Raw genomic sequence first — 16,580 nt, 5'->3', positions numbered from 1 at the left:
AAGTGAAACAAAAATAAATAGAAGTCCCTTTGCGCTTCGTCACCTCCGATCTATTGCACTTCTATTTTCGGCCACCCTTTCACTGTGACGTTGTGCAACTGTGTGTGCGTGTTTGTGAGTACGGGTGTAAGATCGTGCGTGTTTTTTTTTGCCAACGCTGAGCGAGATCGTGCGTGAATGTTATAAGCTGCGACCAGCATGTGGTTTGTTACCCTGCGGTGTAAGTGTTGGAAGTTGTAAAGTTATCTGATGTGTTTCGCAGTGAAAAGTGGCAATTTACAACGATTGCAAGCGATCATGTGCTGACCGTTCTGTGTACCGTGTGTGTGTGTGTGTATTTGTGTGTGAGATCGACAAAGAAAAGGAAAACATCCTTCGTCAGGCGAGGCAAAGCAGTTGGTGTTCTTAGGGATTAACATATCCCTGCGTCCCTCAGCCGGAGGTAGTGTCCTGCAGTGGCTTCCCTGTTGCTCGGGTCGGCTTGCACCGGAAGTGTGATAATTGTAAACTAACCCTGCACGCCCACCGCTCGTCTAGCCGATCCTGATCCTTTTTGAGTGTGTGTTTTGTTGAAGAAGCCAAAAAGGAAAGGAAAGGAAAACCTTCAACCGAATCACGTCCGAGGAAAAGAACGCGTACAGTGGTAGGTAGTTGTTCAAGTAAACATTTGGGACCTTCAAATCACGGACGAATGGTGCGGGAACACTAGCGAGATGGTGCCCGTTGAAGTTTGCCAGGCGAATGCAAATGTTTTCTCTACCCAGCTTGACTTCCGATCGGTGCGAGATCAGCGAACACCGAACCAACGCCATCACCGATCCCCATGCGGAACGTTTTCTATTTTTAGCTCACCGCCAGGGAAATTCGAATCGAAAGGCAACCCAACGTTTTCCTCCATCCCGGGAGGGTTCTATTGTTGCTTCTGTACGGCAACGCCTTTCCGATCGATCGCTTTGTTGCCATGCGGAAGGAGCGGTCGGAAGAGAATTTCTCCAATCCGGAAAAACTATTGCAAGAAACGCTATCCATTTTCCTGGCATACTTTCGAGCTCGTTTTGATAGGGTTTTTGTTTTTTTTTTTCGGCAACATCCTCCATCGTGTCGACGACAACTCAAATGATGGTTGGAATTACTAATGTTTTGTAAAAATAGAAATAAATACCGCCAAGAAGAGAGGTGACACCGCCCGACACGGCAACGTTTTATCAATCCGTACTGAGGATAGAATTGAGGCATGTCCGTAAACATGAACTTGCTAGGAGTCGGTGCAGAAAGGGAGAGAGGACGAAAAATCCCTACGCTACGCAAAGTCACCATGGTATTTCCATGGCTACCTGTTGTTTTGCTTTCATGCTCTGTAGTCGTCTTTTCGATGATGGCATACTATGGAATTCGCGCCTTTGTCATAAGTCCACGTGCGAGGTAATGTTCAAGCTTTTCCAAAGCAATCAATACAAATAGTATTAGCAATCGTTATATCTTCTTAACAACCTTGCGTAATGATTTGGGATGGTTTAAGAACTTCGGTAAATAAAAACAAGCCATCTGGAGCTCGGAAAAAGGTCGTTTGTTCGCTACACTGTTGTGGCTTTCATTAGCATAAACGGGCGCCGGCAGGTCACGAAGCTATTAAACCCTAGGGAACTACTTGCGGGAACATAAAAAAGGGGGTTTGTTTGGAAATCCTTCATGCTTTCCGTTGGCATGCAAACTCATACCTGGCGACACGAGGACACGAGTTCAATGACAGCTGGTGTTTAAAGGGGCTCAGTTTTCACTGCTGTCAATCGTTATATTAAATTATTATTTCTAGTTTTATCAATTAAGAAAAATCATTCCCTGGTTATCTGGAAATGGTTTTGAGCATGAGACGCAGGATACACTAGTTACAATAGAATTTAATAGTGTGTGCAATAGAATAGGTTGCTAAACTATAAATGCACCCACATTCGTTTCCGAACCATAACATTGTATTAACTTATTGAATCCAAAGTATCGATGTGGTATCTTCTGCGTCTATTCTGCTAATATATACTTCCTGCTGAATCCTATACTACAGTTTGTAGACCTAAACACCCTCCAATCGGTCGTCCACCACCAGGGTGGTATGGATTTGTCTTTGATTAAATAGAAAGTGTGGAAGCCAGATGTCAGTCGTTGTTTTCCCGAGGGTTCAATTTCCCCACTCAACCAACTAACCAACCAACCAACAAAAGCGATGACCATTGCGCGTTGCCGGATGTGGCCCGATAAGGAAAAGGAAGCTGCTGCATTGCGTCCGCGTGTGGCCATTTTCGCAGAAGATGCATAATTATTTTAATGGAAATAATTTGTCCCCGCTGAGTGAAGATGAAAGATCGTTTCGGCCGATTAGCGCAGAAAAGGCGTTACCAATTGGAAAAACCAATTAAGCAAAGCATGTATGGGGAAACTTGTGACTCGTTAAGTTTTTTCGATAAATTGTTTACCTCGCTTTGTTTGGATTTGGTTTTTATTCCATAAAGGTATATTTATTTTTTGAGCTAGTCTGCAAGCAGTTTAACTTTTTCCAAGAAAACAAAGATAAATACTAACCCGATCTGTATCGTTCGCTAGTATCATAGTGTGTTTCCCGATCCCGCACTATCTTCACGCTACCACATTTTGGTTGAAAGTACGGCAGCACTACTGTAAACGATAAGAACGACTAGCAGAAAACCCAAACTACTTGTTGTGGTTGTCCCCTTGGTCTGTTGATTATTTTTTTCATATAAAAAAGTGGAGCACTAATGAAAAAATTGTGTAGCGCGAACAGTCGACCATGAGTCACAGCCGGGAGCCGATTGTGAAAGATAATGGTAACGATATTTCCCCCTGCACGAGCTCCATATACATCGCAGACCCTTGTTGCTGTTCGCCCTTTAGGGAAGTATTGCCGTCCCTGGTGTTCCGCAAGAAGCATAATCTTCAATTTCGAACGATGCGTTACGTTATCATAACGTATGTTGTCTCTTCCTGCCCACGGATTGTTGCGCGAATGAGGCCAACCGCAGGCAACTGGATGCAAGATGTCTTCGCGTTTCTTATACATGTCACTTCCGCCTTCGTCGGTGCCGATCAGATCGAGATCGCGCTGCTCGTCCGTGGGTGACTTCCGGTCGGCGGGAGTCGCAGAAAAGGAAATCGAGCGTCGGTGACTAGGGCTTCTTTTAGAGATCGAATTGGTCTGGTTATGGTCTTGGACTTTCTTAAACGTCGCGGTCGAAGTTGCTTGTGGGCGATACTTTGAACTCTCTTTCGGGGTAATTCGTGCTGCAGGTACATTTTATCTTGCTAGGAAGCTTAATCCTGTTTCAATGTAATGATATTAGTTTGAATGTTGGTCCTTAAGAAAATTCAAACTCAATTCTTAAAAATTTGAATTGTTGCAAGTTATCGTATCATGTTTCTTGGAAATTTAAATTTTGTGAATACTTTATAAATTAATATAAATAAGTTAATTTTATCACTTGTGTGTTTTATAATTTAGAACAATACAATACATGCAAAGAAGGAGCACGGCTATACCGTAAAAATAACTTCAACTAATCAATTTTTTAAAAAACTGTTTAATTTTGCGCTTGTTTTTGAAAAAAAAACGAAAACAATTTGTCTGGTATTAGCAAATGAATTATAATTTTTGGCTTGTCAAGCTTAGGTAGCAAGATTGTCAAATGGTAAAATTCTCCTTAAAAAACGGAGAAAATCTTCCGTCACGAATCGTGGATTCAACATGTTTCTTTTTTTCTTACACAAACGCACCATCACTAACGAAAAAAAAAAAACATGAGATAGTGGCGGTAACGACGCTACGTTACTTCTCAAAACGGGGACAAAATCCGGCGGAAATGGCAAAGGAAACATCATTCGTCAACGGAACCGGCGCACCAGGTTTGCCGGAGGAAGCCCGACCGAGGATCCTGTCGTTTCCTTTACGGCGTCCCTTCCGTCTCCTCCCACCGCTCGTCCCAGGCCCCTTGGGCTCGGTTCCAAATGAATTTTTATGTTGATTTTCCGTTAAATCCTCCCGCTCAACTGGTGCTTGCAATGAAAAGGATCCAGCGAGTTGTTGGCGCGAATGTGTTGGTAGGAAAGCGGGAAAAATCCCGAGTGGCCCCCAAGCGGTCCTGCAGAAAGGATCTCTTCGGGCCGGTGGTATGAAGCGAAGGATGCATGTTTGTTTTTTATTTCGCAAAGGATGCCCTTCAGAGCGAAAAGCGGCGTTTCGCTTATTCGAGTGGCGAAAACATGAGCCCGTTGCCGTGTCGAGATGGGTCAACAATTTCTTTTTTAACTAGCTCTCGGTTGCCTCGGTGGGTTGTTTTTCCTTTTGCGAAATGTCCTAAGCTGGGAAACAGTGTAAAGTTTCAGTACATTGAAACCCGCGGTGGTGCATCCTTTCGCTATCCTGTTCATCAAAGGATGGGTTTTTTTCTGGTTCCTCCCGAACGTTTCAACATTTAGTGAATGGATGCTCGGTTGGATAAGCCGAATGTGGGGCAGGATTAAGGTACGACATTCAAACACATACGGATGCGGTGCGGAATAATTAGTAATATGGGCGAAAAACTGTGTCACCTGGTACATTTTTCATCTTTGAAGGATTTTTAAAAACGGATGAAAGAGCTGCCATATTCGTCGTGGTGAATTATTTGTGACTAAAGGCACCGTTTGAAATCCCATCCTTTCCCCTCTCGCCATTTCACATAAACCGCAACCGAATAGGCGTAAATTGCAAAGCTGTTCGTGGTGAATGCGGTGAATTCAAAGACATTCGTTGCTGAACGGTTCGGCCTTCGGAGATCGTTGGAATTAAAAAACATATTCTTCTTCCGAAAGCCGAGAGCATAAATGCATCTAACGATGCAAGCAGCGCCGGTCGCAATTGAATTGTGCGAATCGAAACGCATCGTCGTGTTTGCAGCAAGACTTTAAAAAGAAAACCCCACTCCAGCTGGCCACTCTCGACGACGTTCTACGAGTGGCCACAATAGTGGCACTTCAAACCAATCTTCTTCGTAGTTTTTACAATTTTGTTTCACTCTCTATCGTTTGAAGCGAAGCGAAATCTTTCCTAGCGCTTCCCTTTGAAGTGGGGCCGGTCGGTGGGTTTGTGATGTGATTCCTTGCAACGAATCTCCCGGCATATGGCTTCGTGGGAATGTAGCTTTTTTTTTTGCTGTTTCCCGACATACAATGGTTGCTGCGGAGAAAGTAGAGCACAGTCAATTGTATACTTTGTGCGGTCGTAAAGCACCTTGTTGCGTCAAGGTTTTGGCTCTTTGTCCAAAGAAATGCTTTATTCTGGCAAAGCTCATGACAATGGTTGACAAAATCTGGAGGAAAAACTCGACAGTTTCCTTCGTCGAGCACGGTACCATGTCGGCCTCTTTTCTCCCAGCAACATCACAAGTTCTTAACAATTAAGAAAAAACACATTTAATATCTGTTGGCGTCGGTGGCTATCGTTATCAGTAGTACCTATTCCTTCCGACGGGATGTCATCATCGGGGACGGGCGCCATGTTGCACCTTGAGGCGCGCTCTCACGCATGTTTTCATGTCGATTCCCGTGTTTCTCTAATGGGGCTTTCGATTGAAGTCGCGATTCGAAGCTCTATCTTCCGCTCAACCGGTTATCGAGTGGCAACGGGCCAGGGACGTCTCCCGGTCAAGGGGGGATGTTCGCCAAATGGCCATCGAGTTCTAAATTCAATGACTCGTGTATTTGCTGTTCGGCTTTTGTTCATCACTTTCGCAATCTTTGCTTGTCGATCGCGCACCGATAACGTGGTGAAGTTCTGTGCATTTCCGTTGATCAATCAATCGTCTGGGGAAGTGTTTTCAGACATTCTTGGCGAGTAGGTGACTAACCTATGCGTGCGTTTTTTTAACCCTTCGGTGAAACTCGCAAGGTGTTGATGCAATCATTTTATACCCAACTTAAGTTTTATTTAAGTAACTTGAGAATTGTAGGATGGAAGTGAAAGTACTTTTTAGAGTAATATAATAGTTTTTACTTATTTTTTATCTAATCTAACTGTTTCGCCTATGTAATTCTTCCATTTTTTAACAAGGCTATTTCACTTTTTTTACCATTTCGTTTTTAAAACTTATTATTGAATTCAGAATCTGCCATCGACCATTAACTTTTTATTACTTACTTTAAACTTACTGGCTCCATTTTTTGTGCCATTACAATTGTGGCCTTTCTAAAATTATTTGTTGTCGCATCGCTTTCAGGATTTTTTGTCAAAAGTCTGAAAATTATGGATCGTCAGTCAATTAAGACATTTTTGGTTTGTTAACATTTTGCAAAGTCATTTTAAACAAGTGATTGTAAAATGATGCCAAAGAGATATAATAAAAGATATGTGTCATTGTAAGTCATTTTAAACAAGTGATTGTAAAATGATGCCAAATGAATGAAATGATGTGTAAGTTATTTTAAACTAGTGCTTGTAAAATGATGCCAAAGTGATAAATAAGATGAATGTAAAAAGAATGCAAATGTTCAACTCTGAATTCTTAATTTCAACGACTATGTTTGAAATTGAGAGTTGTAGAATTGTAACATCGATTTTTATTTTTTTAATATTGTAGTGATACGATACGTTGCACGAACACTCTAGTGTCCTTTAGGTTGACATTTGGCGTAGCTGGTGCTAGCAGGATAGGCTAAAACACAAACACATTCACACACCAAGTAAGGATAGGTATGATCACACACTAAGTAAGGATAGTAGATATGTAGGTAGGTAGGCAACTAGAATATAAAAGAGTCGAGATGCGCTCGAGAGTCTCTCTGTTGAATCGCGATCGGAGTAAGAACCGGACCTAATAAAGCGCCAGTAGCACAAAGTGAAACATCAAGAATATGATAAAATTTCACTAAATATTATACTAAAAGGTTACTACAACATACACAACATCTAAGGACATGTGCTGTTCCGTGGGTTATAAAATCCGAAGCTAATATATTCTCAGTAATCTATCATTGCTCCTAGAAGGAAAAAGCATTGACATACATTTTCAGAATGTACCAAGAACATCTTTTGTGCCTTGTCACTTGAAGGGTTAAATGTTCTACTGCAGCCCAAATCGCGTCGCAGCAGCTATCGTTTGGCGCTGGACGAAAAGAACCCAAACCTTGATACACGCTGCACATCAATTAGCGTAATTGCTCGCGTCGGTGGAGGTTCCCTTCGAGTAGGACGGCTCGAGTAGTAGGATGGATGGGGAGGTCCATTATCAATTGAATGCAATCACGTTCGATTGAATGCAACGGTGGTCCCGCACCACCCAATCCTGCTCCACCACATTCGGCCCGATATCAGCGGGTTGCACGGTTCGTCAGGCTGTGGCCAATGGCCGCAATCTATCGACGACTTCCTCCGGGGGCCCTCCCAAAGGCGGAGTTCCTGAAGCAGTTTTCGCAAGTGTCACCAGCGTTTCTCGATGGCTTTTCATCGCCGGTCTCGCGGCGAGTGGCCTTCTCGCCGTAGTCCCCCCCATGGGGAGAATGGTAGCAGCTCGGCTGGGACTGGATTGCCCGGGTCGATTGGTCGATTTAATTGCACCAGCAAGCACAAGGCCCCGCCCGGTGGTGTTGCTGCAGCGATAACGGCAAGTGCAGCAAAGTACGACAACCACCCGCAAGCTCGCCGTCGCTGGAAAGTGCCGTTCCTTCTTCAACGCCGAACCGTTGGCGATGGGGGCAGCTGGATCTAAAATGAGATCAATTAACAATTTGTGGCCTGGAACGGGTGCAGAAAGAAAGCCAACTCGTCGAATGCATCTTTCGCTTGTAAGGACACCGATATCGGCAATTCAAAGAATGTTGTTCATGATCGTTTCAAATGGAGACTAATTTTGTAATTCATGCCAAGCGGATTTTGATTTGAGATTGTAATGTAAAATACTTTTTAACACATCCCATTCAATATATTTTCTTATTACAATCAGGGTGTTGTCAGTCCTAACTTAATGTATTTTAAGCATATCTCACAGAACATTCTGCTGTGAAAAAACACTTCAAAAATAAAAATGTTACTTTCTTTAGTTCCAGAATTTTCCATTTTATACTACGGAGTGCCAATATAGCCAACATGGATGAAACTACTCAGAAACGAAAAGCTCCTTTGCAGTGTAACTAAATCAAAAATTTGTTTCGTTCCAGTGAAAGAAGTTTGATTGAGTTTTTCCTTTTTTTTGTATTTGGCAATCAACCTTCCCTCTAGAACAATGACCTACAACAAGGATGAAGAACGAGGCGCATGTTGCATCAACCTTTTTCTTCGTCCTCCCTATCTCTCATCATTAACCATGCCATTGCATCCTAACTGCGCCAAACGGGAAAATGCGACCTCTCCGGTGTGCGCCGGGTTGGTGTGTGCGGGGAGAAGGATCGGCCCTTTTATCGCACTTGAAAATTCACTCACCCCTCCACCTCCCAGCGGAGCGAAGGTTGGAGGTCAGCTGGAGGTTGCGCTTCAGCTGTGAAAACTGAAGTAGCTGAAGTAAAAAGTCAATTGACTTTGAACGCAACGGTGCAGGGAGTTGTGGGAGGGGGGGGGGGGGGGGGGGGGGGGGATGTGTGTTGATGAGCAGCCAGTGATGCACCGAGTGGCATCGATAGAATGTGGTGTCGGACGAGTAGATAACGAGCCCCGGGCCGTTCAAGGAGATGCTGACCCGTTTCACCACCACCCCACCGGGAGGGGCTGTTCTTAAGTGCATCGCATGCCCTTGGACGGGTCATACGTCTTTGTGGCGTACGGGGATCGACTGTCGGTGACACGAAACGTGGGACGTTACTTCCATTCAGCGCAGACCGAATGGAGGAACATCGTCAACGATGACTGACGGGACGTGCGCGATGATTCACCGAGCCGGGCCAGTTGTTTCCTTTATCACCCCACGCGGCGAACTCCAAGCGGTCCGATGCTTCCATGCTACCCACATACGTGGCGATCGTTCGTTTGAGGAAGTTATGAAATTGAAACGATCCCCTCACTTCCACGCTCCATCCGGAACCGTTCTATTTCATGGTCCATCTGGCTGCTTCCAATCTCGCCCGCGCCCGTTACCACACATTCCCGAGGCCTTTTCGTATCTATATGTGTGTGTGTGTTTGTCCGCATGGAATAGAATGTATTTCGAAACTCGGAAGGAAGTAGATTGTTGCTTTTACCGGAAGCTGCCGAGATTCGTTTTTCGATATTAAACAATCGGAAGTGTCAGCAGGTCGTGGAAGTTTGGGTTTTGGGGTTGAAAATGTGCGTTGTAACCATTTGGGATCTAATTCAAGTATGGAAAATAAAAGTAAAGCAAAATTAAACTTATTTAATAAACTTTTACACAAACTTTCAACATTTCGGAATGTTCCCAAACAAACAAAACTATTAATATAGTCCAGAAGTTTTTGGAAGGTAAAGAAGAAACTGGCAAGTTTTTGGAATATTTTTGGGTGGTTGCCATCTTTTTGGGCTTTTATACGCTCAACCTAAAAAAACATTTCCGGCCCCCAGTTTCAACAGATCAACAAGCCACGTACCTTTTACAATCCGTGCCGTTTGTTTTATCTTTCACCCCTTCTATTGCGGAAAGTAATAAATATAACGGAAATAATTAGTAAGCAACTTTCTCTCCAGAACGTTCATGGGTTTACGAATATTATTGATTAAATTTGGATTTATATCATTATCGATTTAATTTTGAGCACAAACTGCTGCATATGATTCTACTAAACGTTTGTTAGTGCCTCAAACAGATTTAGTGTTTAAGAAATTAATGTTCAAATCAGTTGATCTTAATTGTCATACTTTAAATTTTTATTTTTCAAATCATTTCAATTCATTTGAAATTGAATCATAATAACCGGAAATGTTTCCACAAAGAAATAAATGCCCAATTTGTTTTTTAAACTTTTCTTCATTTTTCCTACTCATGGTTCTATAGAATAAAATAAATATTTTAAAAGAACAATGATCATTTTAACTTAATATTTCCACGAGAGGACTAAAACAAAAGCTACATTCGATAAGAGCCTATAGATCCTGTCATTCAATTTCCCAATGAAATAATAAATATGTGTAACAAATTCACCGCACAGTCAAAGGTCCCAACCGAAATGGCTTAAGGTGCTACCTACGATACCGGTTCCTTATCGGGTTTTTAAGGTTATTTAGTGTTGCTTTTGTCACCAAGCTCACGTGAGATGTGAGCTGTGCCTGTTTGTTGCCGGAGAATGTTGCCCTGCACATTATGACCCCACTCGCACGTGTTCAGCCTCCGCGCGGAAGCACTCCCCGTCCGTTAATAGGATTCGCCCTTCCGCTTATCGGAAAGCTCTTCCACCTGTTCCGTGCGGCCCAATTTAATGCGCCCGTCGACGACCCGGGCCGGGATCGTTTATACATATTTTATCGGCCAGGCCAGGCTGCTCGTCGCTGCCCGCCCGGAACCGACCGGTAATGTCTTTGGCACGAATTGGCTTTTACGGGCCCGGTTTGCGCCTGGTGCCTTTTTTTCTTGTGATCTTTGTTGCTTGGCGGGTTGGGCGTTTCTTTTTTGGTTTCATCCCGTTTCTCCCGAGTTTTTTTTTTTTTTTTTTGAGGGGGCGGAAGCGTCTGCAAATGCCCCAAATTAAGGTGTCTCGTAACGATCTTTTTATTGGGCATTACTTACGGGTCGGGTTTCTTGTTCGGTGCTTCAAGGACCTTTGCAGAGAAGAGTGGGCGGGTTATGGCAGGAATGATACGAATGCTGATTCGTGTGCCGTGTTTTGCAAATGCTGATTTGCAATCCATTTTCTAACGATCGTTTGCTGGCAAAAGGGACTTGAAATTGAGATGCAAGCGACGCATGATTTACTCTCCTGAAATTATTACTTGATTCAGGGTAAAACTTTAAAGTACAGTGTTAACAATTTTGTTGAAAAACTAAAATTTCAATATTCTGCAAAAATCTACCAATAAAATACACTAAATTTTGTGACAAAACTTGTATCACAACACATCAAAATAATATTACACAAACCCCCACAAAAAATTTATGTTTACAATCAAAAACAAAACCTTGCAGTACGATCGTTCGTGCACTTTTTTTTTCTCAACGTTGTTTTTGTTTCGTTTCTTGGCTGCGCTAAGCCATTTCCAATCCATTTGGCGATAAACACCAGACTAGAGATGGGAAAGATGATTCTTTAAAAAGATCAGGTGCGGTGCAGTTCGCTCAGTGAGGTGAACTGAACGCGTGCGGTGATTCTTCCGCACGTCCCAAGAGCGATTTTTCGTCGAATGGGTTATAGATTAAACGACAAATATTGGCCTGGTCATTACAACACCGTGAAAAATGGGATATATTGTAAGATATCACATACATTCAGAATATTTTTTACATAAATATTCGATATTAGAATATTTAACAAGAGAATACTTGTTATGTTTATTCATGATATTTCTGGATGTGATTTTAACAACCATAATTAATATCGTTGCCCACCTAAAACAGTAATTCATTCTAAATTATAGCGGTTGATACAATAACCGCTTTTTTTGCTATCGTTTATGTACGAACGAAAGAAAGAATGGTGTAAAGATTTGCACCACACTTACATAGTAGGACAGTTGATCAACCGTACGAAGAATCATAACCGCACCTCTGGCGTGCGATTGAGCAGGGCTAGCCAGCTCGTTGATCAATCGAATAAACCAATACCACACCGCCGGTTGGTGGAGTGTTGTCGTACACATTCATGATCAACCGTAGAACGAATCAATATCGCACCGCTGGCGTGCGGCTATAGCCTGCACGGTAGGTGACCGCACGAGGAATCAATACCGCACGTCTGGCGTGCGGTTGAGCAGGGCTAGGGAGCACGGAGAACGATCGTACGAAAAACCTATACCACACCGCCAGCGGGTAGCGTATTGTCTTATCCATTCATGATCAACCGTAGAACGAATCAATATCGCACCGCTGGCGTGCGGCTATAGCCTGCACGGTAGGTGACCGCACGAGGAATCAATACCGCACGTCTGGCGTGCGGTTGAGCAGGGCTAGGGAGCACGGAGAACGATCGTACGTAGAACCTATACCACACCGCCGGCGGGTGACGTATTGTCTTACACATTCATGATCAACCGTAGAACGAATCAATATCGCACCGCTGGCGTACGGCTATAGACGGTAAGGAACCACCCCGGTGGCAAAATGATCATGCTTTCTCGTTCTGTCGGTATCAATTGTCAATTGGGCAGAACGAGAGAGCATGCTGATTTTGCCACTAGGGCATCGTCACACAGCTGGCGAGTCGTGATTTTTCCTATGTATGCATAGTCGCGACCATCGGCGTGCGGAAGAATCATTTTGGTTGATTTGAATGTGCGGTACTCGTTCGCTCAGTAGAAAGATCAGAGTGAATCATACAGTTCTGATTCAATTTGCCCATGCCTACACCAGACACACCGGTTTGTTGTTTCGAGCGCCACACATCTGCTCCCGCATCCCCTTGCTTGCCCGAAACAGCTTCTTTTCGTCGATCAATCGAAAGTCGCACAACCTTCAAGATGCAAACGACCGTGACAGGCTCGAAATGAGAGAAGCCTAATGGAGGCAGAGCTCGGCCATATTCAGTGTTGGTGGAATGCTCTGCCCCGGCACGGGTAATGTCCTTCGCCGAGCAGTCGTTATGGAAAGTGTCTGCTTTGCCTTTTTCCAAAAAAAAAAAGAAACACAAAAACCAGTTTGCTGCTATTCAATGTTTCCTCGTTCATTTTAATTGTTTTTGGTCAATCTATCTTGTCGTCAAATATTTGAAACATGTTTGCACACAATCATTATCAACTCGTCTGGGAGGTAGTTTTCACATAACAAATCGCTACATTTCACACACCGAACTGACGAGTGTTCCCCATTCTCGAAACGGCACTACGATACGGTTCCGTGCCGGTTAGCGGTCGGCATCCGAATCTTCCCGTTTTCCTTGGAGTCTGTTTTCTCCCAATCCAATCGTTACGGTGCCTGATGCTGATTTGCCCGTTTCGCGATTATTCAATTTCGCTTCGTCGCTTCGCGTCGTGGAGAATGCATATTAATGTAATTATCATTGACGTTCCAATTGTGTGGGCGCATCAAAACAACGGCAGTACACAGTAGCGAAAAGGGTAAGATTCAAGCCTTCAAGAAGACTAAGTAACGACGCAGATAAACGTAGTAAACAAGTAAAACAACCTTCTCGGAGCAGCAAAAAAAAAATGAAAGGCAAAAAAAACCTCAACGATACATTAGTACCAAGGTGGAAGGAGGCAATGGGCAGCTGGCACACACGCGCCTGAACACATGGTTCGCGTTTAGTGGCGCGTGCGAGGTTTTGCCCGAGAGAGTCGTCGGGCGGCTCGTGCTTGTTCGCGTTGAACGGTGTATGACTCATAACTCCAATCTCCCGATGGAGAATAGTTGCCATCCCTTGAAGGTTTGTTTCATAAAGTTGAATTCCTATTACAGAAGAAAGTACACCGTTTTACTTCAAGCAGAAAGAAAATGGAGGCGAAAAGAAAACTACTTGGCAAAAAAACTTGCTCCTGTTAAATATCCTAAGTCTGCAACCAACTGCCCTGGCCTCCCCCCTTATCGGCCATTTATGTTTGCAGATTAACTTGCCACTTGTTTTTTTTTTTTTTTGCTGTGTAAAGATAGCCTGTCGCCAATCTTGCCATTGTAGCACGTGCCTCCAAAGTGCGCGTGCGCAAACGTCCTCTCGATTCCGCACAGCAGAATGTTTTCTTCATTCGTCGAAGGTTTTTTCCTTTCCCTCCAAAGGAAGGGGCGTCGATGAAAGAAACTGCGAGACACATGTGCGCAGATCGCAGAAACGAAATGAAAAACAAACCGGTATGCCGCGAGCAGCCTGTATTTATGATGCGCTTCTGACGCGGAACGGGTTGACAGCTGGATCGAGAACTTGCTGGAACTGCAACAACAGCACACAAACACACTCGCACCGGATACGTCATTATCATTTAGTACGATCATCCATATAGAATCGCAACCCACACGGCAAGATGCTCTGTGCCTCGCGATGAGTCTCTCCTACGAGTCATGCCGGCGTCAAAGATGTTCCCTCTTTCGACGAGAAAAGCAGCGTTGCCTTGCCGTCTTGTTCGTCATCGCGCGCTTACTTGGTTTCTTTTATGTCGCTTGATTTTTCTTACTCTGGCGAATCTTTCATCCCCTCTCCCCCCCCTCGGTCGTTCGGTTGCCTTTCCTTTGCCACATGTGTGCGAAGGATAAATCTTGCTGCCGCACATGCCTCCGAGAGTGCATGATGGATTGCGTGCAACGCGTGCGAAGATCGTTCCTGCAGCCCCGCAATTATAGCTGTCAGTTGATGGATGCACTCTTGTTGCAGTTGTCGTGCAGCGTGCAGTATGGTTGTGCACGGATATCCAACCGGCCCGACATTTGAATGGCGTCGGCCTTCGAAGCGCTTATTGCACCAAATGTTTCCTTGATTTTTGGCACGAAGAAGATTGGTTTGTTTCTTGGTTATGTTGTTTTCTCATTTTTATATTTGTTTTGTAATATTTTTGCGTAAGTTATTTTTATTTTTTATGGACCATAACTAACATCTGCAATTTATTCAGGCTTATTGCACCAAATTTTTCTTTGATTTTTGGTACGAAGAAGATTGGTTTGTTTCTTGGATGTTTTCTTTGTTATGTTTTTTTAAATCTTATTTTTATATTTGTTTTGTAATATTTTTGCATAAGATTATTTTTTAATGGACCATAACTTATGTCTGCAGTCTAAACCTGTATTTAGATTTAGATCTAAATATTAATCCAAATAAGTAAGACTATATCGTTCCTTGCTACGTTTATGAACTAATAATATCCTCTTCATCTTTTTTCATTTTTTTTGCTGTTGCTTTGGTCATATGAGCTTAGTGTGTGAGAAATAAGTGTGGGTGTAGTTTTGCCATGGTCAATGAGCATACGGTAGTTTTGTGTTATTACCACTCAGCATTGGCTCTCTTTAACCATTTATACTTTCCACCGGGTGTTTCATTCATACTTCCCCCATCGTAAGCTCAGTGTATTATTTATTCATATTCATAACGGTTTTGTTATGTTTTTTTCCGCTTCGCATTAAACGTGCCATATCTATCCGCGCAATCGTACATCTTGTAAGATTCTGCGAACCCTCTTTTGAATGATTTTTCATCGCGTTTTATGTATTTCTGTGCGTTATCTTTTAACTCGTCCGATGCTTTCCCGTGTATTGTTTTACGCTATCCTGCCATCTTGCGGAAAAGATTAAAGATTTTACCATACATAGGTTTACAGTTGCGCTCAAAACTTCAGCACCCAGTCTGCCGTCACGGTGGATAGCACAATTTCGCACACCCAATGCACGCATGCACTGCACAAACCATGCGTGGCTAAAAATAGGCCGGTATTTGCTTTCGAAATGGTTTATTACATGCTTCGCCGGTGGAAAGCAAAAGTGCTACGGTGCGGTTTGCGAGCCTTGATAACGTCAGCCACCCCGCCGCATGTCGGTCAAAGCCAAACAACTGGAAATGACGCGTTCCAACGGATGGGTTTGCGAGTAAATGAAAACATTGCCCACACAATCGGCCCAATCGGCCGTCGTCAGTCGGTCGCGGGGTGGTGGCGTTATCTGCAATCGGCCATCGCACCTTGGGCTGCGATTATGACGTTAGGTGCTTTTCCGCTGGTGATCGCCTTACGTGTTGCGAAGATATGCGAATGCCTATCACTGTAAATTATGGTATGAAGATGGAGTAGGGGAGGTCTTTCGGGGGTCAGGTTCGAATGTTCGGACCAGCTGGACCATTTTTCTGTGCCGATTGTTGCATTTAATTGATTTAAATTTTGACCTCCAGCCACGCTTCGGAAAATCATCCTCCAAGACGATGAAGGTTGATTCAGCTGTGTCTGTTCAGTCCACTCAAGGATACGGCGAGGATACGGGTAGAGTGGAGAGGCGGGAAAATGAAGAAAAAACACCATAAAGTACAATCCATTTTTTTTTATTTCTTCCACCCCATGGCCATGTTCCATCAACGCGCCGGCCGATCCGGTCTGATGACTAATGTCCGTGTCGGGCGCCCTGTGCGCCACTGCGGAACGGACGAACGTACGCTTGGTCGGGGGGAAAACGAGCAACAAAGAGAAAAATTATAGCGGAGAGTGTTCTTATTTTTTGTGGCTCCAGTTTTGTGTTACTTTTCCTACGACGGTGATTTATTTACTTTTCCCCGCAACGAGCGGAGATTTTTGGGGGGGGGGGAGGGAGTATGTTTTTTAGCCATAAAATGGTGGGTAATGTATGGTGACGATGATCCACCCAAGGATGCTGCTGTAGAAGTGAGATTGGGACAGAGAGAAGAAGACACTTCGCGGTCGGATTGGTTTACCGGTTGCGGGGGAAGCCAGGAATCGGTCCGAGGGCATGAAGGCGGAACGCGGCGTTCCAGTGCGCGAACCCACGGAGCGAAGCGCTTACACAACCCTGCACCGGGCCACAAAGTGC

General features: G+C 43.9%; 1 protein-coding gene across 1 annotated transcript in view; it reads left to right on the top strand.

Moving 5' to 3' along the window:
- The first annotated feature begins 593 nt into the window (after positions 1-593).
- Positions 594-16,580, top strand: part of LOC131282922 (E3 ubiquitin-protein ligase MIB2) — a 42,421-nt gene continuing 26,434 nt past the window's right edge. Inside the window, exon 1 of the mRNA XM_058312468.1 lies at positions 594-643. The gene's annotated coding sequence lies outside the window, so the exon portion shown is untranslated. The remainder of the gene's footprint in view (positions 644-16,580) is intronic.

This window comes from Anopheles ziemanni, chromosome 2 (genome assembly GCF_943734765.1).
Source record: "Anopheles ziemanni chromosome 2, idAnoZiCoDA_A2_x.2, whole genome shotgun sequence".
NCBI lineage: Eukaryota > Metazoa > Arthropoda > Insecta > Diptera > Culicidae > Anopheles > Anopheles ziemanni.
The sequence above is the reverse complement of the archived record's forward strand: the minus strand, read 5'-3'. Positions and strand labels throughout refer to the sequence as shown.